This window comes from Pseudoliparis swirei, chromosome 20 (genome assembly GCF_029220125.1).
Source record: "Pseudoliparis swirei isolate HS2019 ecotype Mariana Trench chromosome 20, NWPU_hadal_v1, whole genome shotgun sequence".
NCBI classification, from domain to species: Eukaryota; Metazoa; Chordata; class Actinopteri; order Perciformes; family Liparidae; genus Pseudoliparis; species Pseudoliparis swirei.
The window spans coordinates 24622030-24632108 of NC_079407.1; the positions used below are offsets into that span (position 1 = coordinate 24622030).

At 41.3% G+C, this 10079-nt stretch overlaps 1 protein-coding gene across 1 annotated transcript in view; it reads right to left on the reverse strand.

Moving 5' to 3' along the window:
• Positions 1–8412, reverse strand: part of drd2a (dopamine receptor D2a) — a 68285-nt gene extending 59873 nt beyond the window's left edge. Inside the window, exon 1 of the mRNA XM_056441576.1 lies at positions 8050–8412. The gene's annotated coding sequence lies outside the window, so the exon portion shown is untranslated. The remainder of the gene's footprint in view (positions 1–8049) is intronic.
• Between the last annotated feature and the right edge of the window lie 1667 nt (positions 8413–10079).

The window sequence follows — 10079 nt, forward strand, 5'->3', positions numbered from 1 at the left end:
TATTTTTAAAGTAATACATGCAAAAACTACGGTATTAATTGTTCATATTACAGTATATTTCCGTTATCAGTACAATGTTTAGTGCAATTAAAAGTTATAAACTGTATTTTGTACAAACAATAAATAAATACAAGGCTGGCTGTTACTTTCATAAAACGTTATAGCTCAGTTGTCAGCACAGTAGTCCATACATTTAACAGTGACAGATTGTATTTTTTAAAAGTTATTAATGTAAAAATTATGGTATTGATTATTGTTCATAATACGGTGTATTTCCGTTATCAGTACAATGTTTAGTACAATTAACGGTGACAAAATGTATTTTTTACAAGAAATACATGCATAAATTACTGTTTGGGCTGATATATACATATACGGTGTTGCAATGTGATAGAAACGGAATATAACTTTTTTTGAATTAACGGTCTCTTACTGTTGTGATTTAACAGTTTTTCACTGTAAAATCTACGTTCTTTTTTTACAGTGTACTTTACGGCGTCACGGGGACGTTTCACTTCGGAGACGCTGTCAGCAGGAAGTGGAGCTACTGGAGAGCGTCCAGTACGCCTGAAGACGAGACCCGTTGATAGGACGATGGAAATAAAGGGCCAAAAAAAATAAAAAAGCCCCGATGCATCACCCAGAAAGACAAAAAAAGCCCTCGAGGTATATCAGAAATCCACTTATGCATTAATGTTATTGATACAGTGAGACGTAAAGGTTATTGTAGTGGCGATTCCAGCCATTACCTCCTCAAATCAAGCCATAAGGGTAAAAAAAAGAAACGGTAGAACGTCCACCCACTGGAAGAAAGGCAGATGGAGGTTGGTAACAAGCCTCCATCGGCCTCATTAGGTCGTATGGGGAAGCTCCAACCTAACGACCAGTGGCGTCTCTTGTGAGTCCACACACACACACACACACACACACACACACGTGAGCGCTCCTGGCTGCTTTTCCATTAAAAGCCAAGGAGCGCAGACACACACACACACACACACATAGTAACGGATGCAGACATCCACACACAGCGTCATTCCTCAACCTGACACAATGTTGCCAATGCGTAAGCCCCAAAGGTGGATCAAGCGTTCCCTTTTATCCCCCGTGACCGTTTTTTTTCTTCTATTTCTTCGGAGTTTTCTCTGATCCGATGTGAGGTCAAAGGTCAGGGATGTCCAACGTGCACAGACTGTAAAGCCCTCTGAGGCAAATGTGTAATTTGTGATATTGGGCTATATCAAAATAATGAATGTCATACCAAGTTTAAATGTGACGTGCCACTTCACTTCAACTTTTACACTTTTTGGGCCTTTTAAAGCTCGAAGGTTGAGATCCCCAAACAAAAAAACAGCTAGTGTGTGAGTAGTGTAAAAAATTATAATTGGACACACACCTGTGTAAATATGATTTGAGAGATGTTTGTAAGTTCACGGTACAAAAGGCTAAAAAAGGGATTAAAAGAAGATGTATTTCTGTTGTCGGAGTCCAATTATGGAATAATGTTGAAATGGATGTAAGACTGGTGAACTCCTTTTTGGTTTTCAAGGGAATTATTTATAAAACAATTCTTGAGAGTTATAAATGTAATTAAAAACGTATTAATATGAAAGATTTATGTGGTAGTATATATAAATATATTTTGTTTTTTGTTTTGTTTATTGTTTTGTTTTATTTTCTTTATTTTATAGTAATTTTCTGATTTATTTTGATTTCAATTTAGGATAGGAATTTATAAGCATTTTTTGCTTCTACCTTTTCAGTCTTTCTCTTTTGTATATTATATAGGATAATATTGTATTGTATTTGATTTGATTGACTGAATAAAATACACAAACAAACCTTGAGGTTCTTTGTGCTGTTGTGGGAATAATCTGGAACGCGTTGCTACGTATTTAAAGTCCGCTACATTTCCCATTTCAGGGCTTATCCAACCAAGACCACGAGACATCAAGATAATTGGGAAGAAGTCTTCACTTCCTCCAGGGAGAAGTCAGATCTTTCTTTCAAACTTTTGCTTTTTTAAGCCTCATTGCTCGCCCTCTCTAATAATATTCTCCCCTGCCAATCACTGCACTGGTCCAGATTATTCACTGGAACATTCAAATGATCTCCTCCCCCTGGGCCGAGAAATCTTTAAACCCTTTAAAGCTGGTATTTGTTGTGTAAAGCTCTAGAGCGGCCTCGACCAATCAGGACGAGACGCGCACACGCATCCGTCCAACCATAAAGCGTGTCGCTGTGCGAGAGGGTGGCTGCTATCAATCAGGCTCACTGTAGCGAAAGCACTTTCACACCTCTCTGGGAAAAGATCGTGTGTGTGTGTGTGTGTGTATATCCCCGGTGAGAAAGAGAATCATGAAAAGGTTCACGTTTCATCTTCTTCTTCTCGACCGCCTGCTGCTCATCACGCCTCAAAAGACCGAGACCAAAGCGGTCTTTTTTCAACAAAAGAAAGAAAGAAAAAAAGAAGTGTGTTATGCGTTCCCCGTCGAGCGGGCGGTGTGTGTGTGTGTGTGTGTGTGTCTGGAGCGTCGGCAGCATTTTAAAGTGTTATTTGTGTTCCGCTCTTTGTGTAACAGCGAGGCCGCTTCGACTTTAGCAACTTTGTGTGTTTACATGTGCGTATAGTTTAAATATAAAGACGCATCCCTGATATATTACTCAGACATAATGCAATTATACTATTTGTGTACACCAATCCATCAATATATTTCACGGACACACCATTATTCTACAACTGGCGATTCTGCCGACGCATCTTTCTCAGCGTATCACCGTGTTCAGCAGAACCAGATGGAGCTGCTCTCGGCTCTGATTGGCTGACGCAGCATCCTTTCTGGGATGATGCTTATCCCCGTGACGTCGATATGTTTGAGATGCTGGTGAATGTGGAGAGTGGGAGAGGGCAAGGGAGAGTGGGAGAGAGAGAGGGAGAGGGAGGGCGAGAGAGAGGGGGAGAGAGGGCGAGGGAGAGTGGGAGAGAGAGAGGGAGAGTGGGAGAGAGAGAGCGAGGGAGGGAGGGCGAGAGAGGGTGGGAGAGAGAGGGCGAGGGAGGGTGGGAGAGAGAGAGAGGGAGAGAGAGGGAGGGCGAGAGAGAGAGAGGGGGAGAGAGGGCGAGAGAGAGAGGGAGAGAGAGGGAGGGCGAGAGAGAGGGTGAGAGGGAGAGGGAGGGTGGGAGAGAGAGGGCGGGTGGGAGAGAGAGGGAGAGAGAGAGGGCGAGGGAGGGTGGGAGAGAGAGGGGGAGAGAGAATGTCATTTAATCCAGTAAATGATTCACATGGTGAGAACACAATGGAGCTGGAGAGTCTCCACAGACTTAACATGGTGAAGCTCATGAAGCCTGCAGGAGGAGCTGCATGAGCCTTATACAATATTTCTGAGATAATTAGACGTTAGAGGATGTTTACTGTGATTTTGAGGCCATTTAGAGATTCCAGTCAGTCATGTTCTGCTGAACAAGGTACATCTGCACACTGCATGGTCGTTCACTCAGAGAGGAGCACACACAAAGGTCACTGAAGCTCTCCTGTGCATTCCCTAGTTTTCTGTTTGTTTATTCTTGTTTATTCTGGTCCAAACAACGCGTCGCATCTCATCTGTAAGAGACGCGTTTTCATGCTTCACCTCGACACATATGGAGTTTAACTTTTCTAAAAAAGCATCGCAGACTTTCATGTTCAATGCATGCCAGACATGATTTATAATAAGATATAAGAATGGTGAACTCATTTTTGGTTTTCAAAAGGATTATTTAAAAAATAATTTTTGAGGGTTCTAAGTGGGATTGAAACATATGTATATGGAAAATGTATGTAAATATATATATATATATATTATAATTAAATAAATCAGAAAATGTATATAAAATAAAGAAAAATAATAAAGAAAATATATACACTACCGTTCAAAAGTTTGGGATCACCCAGACAATTTCGTGTTTTCCATGAAAACTCACACTTTTATTTATCAAATGAGTTGCAAAATGTATAGAAAATATAGTCAAGACATTGACAAGGTTAGAAATAATGATTTGTATTTGAAGTGTTCATTTTTTTCTTCAAACTTTGCTTTCGTCAAAGAATGCTCCTTTTGCAGCAATTACAGCATTGCAGACCTTTGGCATTCTAGCTGTTAATTTGTTGAGGTAATCTGTTGAAGTTTCACCCCACGCTTCCTGAAGCACCACAAGTTGGATTGGCTTGATGGGCACTTCTTGCGGACCATACGGTCAAGCTGCTCCCACAACAGCTCAATGGGGTTGAGATCTGGTGACTGTGCTGGCCACTCCATTACAGACAGCATACCAGCTGCCTGCTTCTTCCCTCAATAGTTCTTGCACAATGTGGAGGTGTGCTTTGGGTCATTGTCCTGTTGGAGGAGGACATTGGCTCCAATCAAGCGCTTCCCACAGGGTATGGCATGGCGTTGCAAAATGGAGTGATAGCCTTCCTTATTTAAAATCCCTTTTACCTGGTACAAATCTCCCACTTTAGCAGCACCGAAGCAGCCCCAGACCATCACATGACCTCCACCATGCTTGACAGATGGTGTCAGGCACTCTTCCAGCATCTTTTCACCTGTTCTGCGTCTCACAAATGTTCTTCTGTGTGATCCAAACACCTCAAACTTGGATTCATCTGTCCATAACACCTTTTTCCAATCTTCCTCTGTCCAATGCCTGTGTTCTTTTGCCCATACCAATCTTTTCTTTATATTGGCCAGTCTCAGATATGGCTTTTTCTTTGCCACTCTGCCTAGAAGGCCAGCATCCCGGAGTCGCCTCTTCACTGTCGACGTTGACACTGGCGTTTTGCGGGTACCATTTAAAGAAGCTGCCAGTTGAGGACCTGTGAGGCGTCTATTTCTCAAACTAGAGACTCTAATGTACTTGTCTTCTTGCTGAGTTGTGCACCGGGGCCTCCCACTTCTCTTTCTGCTCTGGTTAGAGCCCGTTTGTGCTGTTCTCTGAAGGGAGTAGTACACACCGCTGTTGGAAATTTTCAGTTTCTTTGCAATTTCTCGCATGGAATAGCCTTCATTTCTAAGAACAAGAATAGACTGGCGAGTTTCACATGAAACTTCTTTTTTTCTGGCCATTTTGAGAGTCTTATCGAACCCACAAATGTGATGCTCCAGATAAACAACTAGCTCAAAGGAAGGCCAGTTTTATAGCTTCTCTCATCAGCAAAACAGTTTTCAGCTGTGCTAACATAATTGCACAGGGGTTTTCAAGGGTTTTCTAATCATCCATTAGTCTTCTAAGGCGATTAGCAAACACAATTTACCATTAGAACACTGGAGTGATAGTTGATGGAAATGGGCCTCTATACACCTATGGAGATATTTCATTAGAAACCAGACGTTTCCACCAAGAATAGTCATTTACCACATTAACAATGTATAGAGTGTATTTCTGATTGATTTAATGTTATCTTCATTGAAAAAAACAATGCTTTTCTTTGAAAAATAAGGACATTTCTAAGTGATCCCAAACTTTTGAACGGTAGTGTATATATATACGTGTGTATATATACATACATATATATAAATAACAAATATAATATATATACATTTATATATATATCCGTATATACATATACATGTATATATAAAGGATTTTTTTTTCTTTATTATTTTTCTTTATTTTACATTCATTTTATGCTTTATTTGATTATAATAATTTAGGATAGGAATATATAAACATTTTTTGCTTCTACCTATACCTTTTCAGTCTTTATGTTTTGTATATTATATCGGATAATATTGTATTTTATTGCAATGATTGACTGAATAAAATACACAACAACAACAATACTACTTAACTTGCATTGAGGCACGTAGAACTTTATGACATTATAACACATTGACTTCAATCTAAGACTTTATCTTTTTTCCTAAACTGCCTCTATGGAAAAGAAAATTAAAGACGAAAAAAACCAATTGTGACATTTTTACAATGTGTTAAACTGAAAGTAATGCTTCAATCTTAATCAAGTTGTTAGTATAAATCCATCACAAACATATTTTCTCTGGAGAACGACATTCTTCTGGAGATTGTCCGTCTAATAAATGAGATTGATTCATTTCACAGATTGGATCAAATCTGGGCGTTAGAACCCTGTAAACAAACAACATTGTTTGGATTTTTTAATCCAATTTAATAAGCGCACGCAGGAAGCCGCACTGTGTTGTTTTTGTGTCAAATACTTGTAATATCTCTCGGGGAGCAGTGCGCTGAATTTAAATGTCACTATTGACTGACCATCTGCATCAAAATATTCGACTTTAAACCCCTTAAAATAGGAATTTTAACGACATTATAAACATTAATATATCAGCAACACAACTTTTATCTATGTGAAGATATAGTGGAGTCGACCTGAGGAGAGAATACCGTCGCTCTCCGACGTGTATTGTTGTCAGAGCTTCTCCTTGACTGTTGGCACGGGGCTAGCTCGGTGAGCTTTTAGTGCACGTGCCCCCCCCTCTTAGATACATATCTAGTTGTTTTGAAGTCTCCATGGTATCGGGTTCAGCTGTGCTGGAGCCGGACTTGACAAGTGCTGCAAGAGGCAGATCTGAGGAACGCTGGTTTCTTTACAACTCTGACAGATCAGAGGCGGGATGATGTAACATGCGGATGATGACATGTGTCTGTGATGGACAGAACATCGTGAAATCACTTCAGCCTCGGCAAATATATCTTGTCCTCAAACTAAAGCCGCTCTCACTCGATCATTCCCCCGTCGTTAATGATGCTCCAGCGGAGTCGACGCAAACAACTTTCCCCATCAACCAGAAGCTGTCAGGGTCCTTTTTTTAGTGACAGCTGCAATTTGGCAACCGGCTGTTATGAACCAAAAAATCAATAACCGCTGATTTACAGCAGCTGCTGACTGAACATGTCAACGCATTTCCTATAAAACGTCAACCGTTCCTCTTTGTTTCTTTACCATAACCAGCCTATTGGTAAGGATTTGGTCATATTGAGCTTATCACATTTAATTCCTCTGTTTTGGATATTAGCATCATTTTGATCACTATTCTCTGCCACAAATGACATCCAAAAAAAGCACTAAAATACTGTAAATGCACAGTGAAGTTTGAAGAGGCCACATGCACATAGTGTAATAAAAAAAAGTGCAGACTCAGCTACATACACAGGCAATTATATACATCATAAAGAGACCCCTATACTACACATGTTTACCATGAGAGATGCCAGATGCTGTTCTTTTTCACCTCATTTTTATCGCCTGATGTTTTCAACTTACGGCCAGCACACACACACACACGCGTGCAAACACACACACACACACACACATGCAGGTTATGCAGCCAACACGAGCAGTCAGTCACCTGCCCTGCGTGTCGAGGAGGCGCGCGCGCCCTCTGGAGAAGGCATGCTCATTACAAACTGAGCACCAAACAGATCTGAAATCAGCGCTCTGTGGGGGTTGGAGGAGGAAAACGCTTTGACACTGTGGCATGCTGCCACATCTCTAGGATTACACTCGGCTGCACAGCTCACTCACTCGGAGCACTTTGTTTTTTTTGGGGGGGTGGATGTGTTGGATTTATATGGACACAGAGCAAATGATTGCTTTCAGTTGTTTTACACCCAAAGGCCAAACCCTGGATCAATACCGTAAACAAGCGACCCACTGTACAAATATATCATCCCTGATGCAGAGATGTGCGTGTGTGTGTGTGTGTGTGTGTGTAAGACAGAGCGTGCGCACGCGCGTACACGCGCTCTCACTCATTCACAGAAACGGACTCAAAGTGTGCATTATGGAAAATAGACACATAACACGAGTGGGTGAAGCGAAATAAAATCTGGATACATGCAGCAGATTCACCTTGAAAGTTTAATATCTCAATCACAACCCTGCTGGCTGGAAAGTATTTAACAGTTATGGCATTCATTAATATCTATTCTGATCAAAAAAGATAGAAGAGTAGAGGTTTTATTTGTCAAGTTTGCTACATCACACACACACACACACACACACACACACACAAGAAATATGAATAATGCCTTACCTTCACGCCATAAGTTTGACTGAATCGTTGTTGTTGTGTCCAGGTACCAGCTGTTAAATCCAAGAGCATCGGCAGTGCGCTCCTACGGTATCATTTGCTTTGCACATTTTCATTTTTTTTTTTTTTACTCTTTATAATTTAACGGAGTTGCTGCAGCGCGGCTCGGGAGGCGAGGCATCCGGACACAACGATATATTGAGAGAGCCAACAACAACAAAAATACGCATAAGTACAACAAAAAATAAAAATACAAAAAAAAATCTGCTTTCAATCGTTAAATGTTGTGTTTTTCCCCCCCCGGGAAAACCTCAAATGATTTTCATTCCGTTTCGTTCCTTTTTTTTTGAAGAAGAAGAGAGGCAGAGGGAGTAACTGTACGCGGTCCGTCCGGTGTGTCCAGGAGCTTTACGCGCGGAGTTACCTTCGGTAGTGACGGAGGCAGCAGGAGCGACGCGGCGACTATAAAGAATTAGGGGTGGAAATCCAGGCGGGCGGGGTTATATATCTGTTTAAACCCCGGGCATTTATTTCTCCACCAACGCCATCAGGAGAGACTCCTCGTCGCCTTGTGTTTCTCATTCACCTTCCGTGTATTGCACATCTCCACTTTGCGCCACGCAGCTGCACTTTTTTTTTGCACATTATAGGACGTAAACACATCTAAAAATTTTTTTTAAAAGGCAGGCACGGATGTGGGTGGATGTGAATGAATGCACCCCTGTGATGATGGAATAGACGAGATTTGAAAGAGTTGAGTAATCATGTTAGAGCTGCAGAGTCGATAGCCTCGAGTTACAATCTTGGAACGTTCCACGTGTTTAGTGAAGGTCAACACAACATGAAGGTTGAGTGCAAAGATGGGCGTGGTCTGACGGAGGGTGCCGGATGTATGAATGCAGAACATTTAGGGAAAAGGGGCCTTAAGAACCCCACTTGTTTACACCTTTGGCTTGATTTGGTGGAGCAGCTGGTGGGAGCTCATCACAAGATATTTAACGATGCTTTTTTTTTTACCTTGTGAGTGTGAGTCACCGGGTGTTTACCGTGTCACCTCGGGTGAGCTTCATGAAGACGTTACAGGTGCGTATTTGAGATTAAGATGAAGGCCTGAAATGGGTGTAAACACCATGTAAACAACAGCAAATGTAGAAATGGGATGTTTTTGGACTGCAATTAACTTGTGGAAGCATATTAGAAAAACCCTGAGGACAATCACTGAGGAGCAACGGACCTCGAGTCCCTCATCTCGTTACGCGAGACAATTATTTCAACCGGTAGATTATGAGATGTTTCCTAAAACACCAACTACACTGACCGCCCGCCTCATGCACATGAGGAAAAGTTCCAACCAGGAGCTTCAAGAAAGTAACTTCATTATCTTCGTGACCAACTCTTGACTTTTGAATTCTGAGGCTAGCACACAGCGCTGATCAAATAGGAAGCAGAACTTTGGATTTGAAGTTTGAGTTGCTTCATATAGGATCTTATAGTTATTATGGCTCTAGTTCAAGCACAATGCCTTTGCTGGTTTGGTTGTTCGTGATACAAAGAATGTATAAGTGCAAAGTAACACGAGATATGAAGCGATATTTAATGTGAGATGCATCATTATAGCACATTACATTTCAGTGAGGAAGACTCTCTTTGCACTCCTTTGTCATTCGTAATCTGTCATCCAAAGAGTAAAAACAACTATCATCTGAATGTGGGCGTCACCCTTTAAACAAACCAATTAGATTCGGCACAGATTTCCCTGAAGCCAATCACATCGCTGCTGTCAAATGATTCTGCGTCATCTGACCTCAGCATCACTTCCTCGCACAGTTATCCTACTGCAGGATGGAGACCGATCGCCAAAGACTTTCCGACTATTCAAACGTCATGCAAATGTCATAAATAATTGTTCAATTCCGATAAAGTCTCTCCTGATTAAACTATCTGCGTCACCAATGTCCCTAAAATGTTCATACGTGGGTCAGGGTGCGCACATTCTCCCGTTTTTATAGATAATGTTTCCGTGGGAAGCGGCA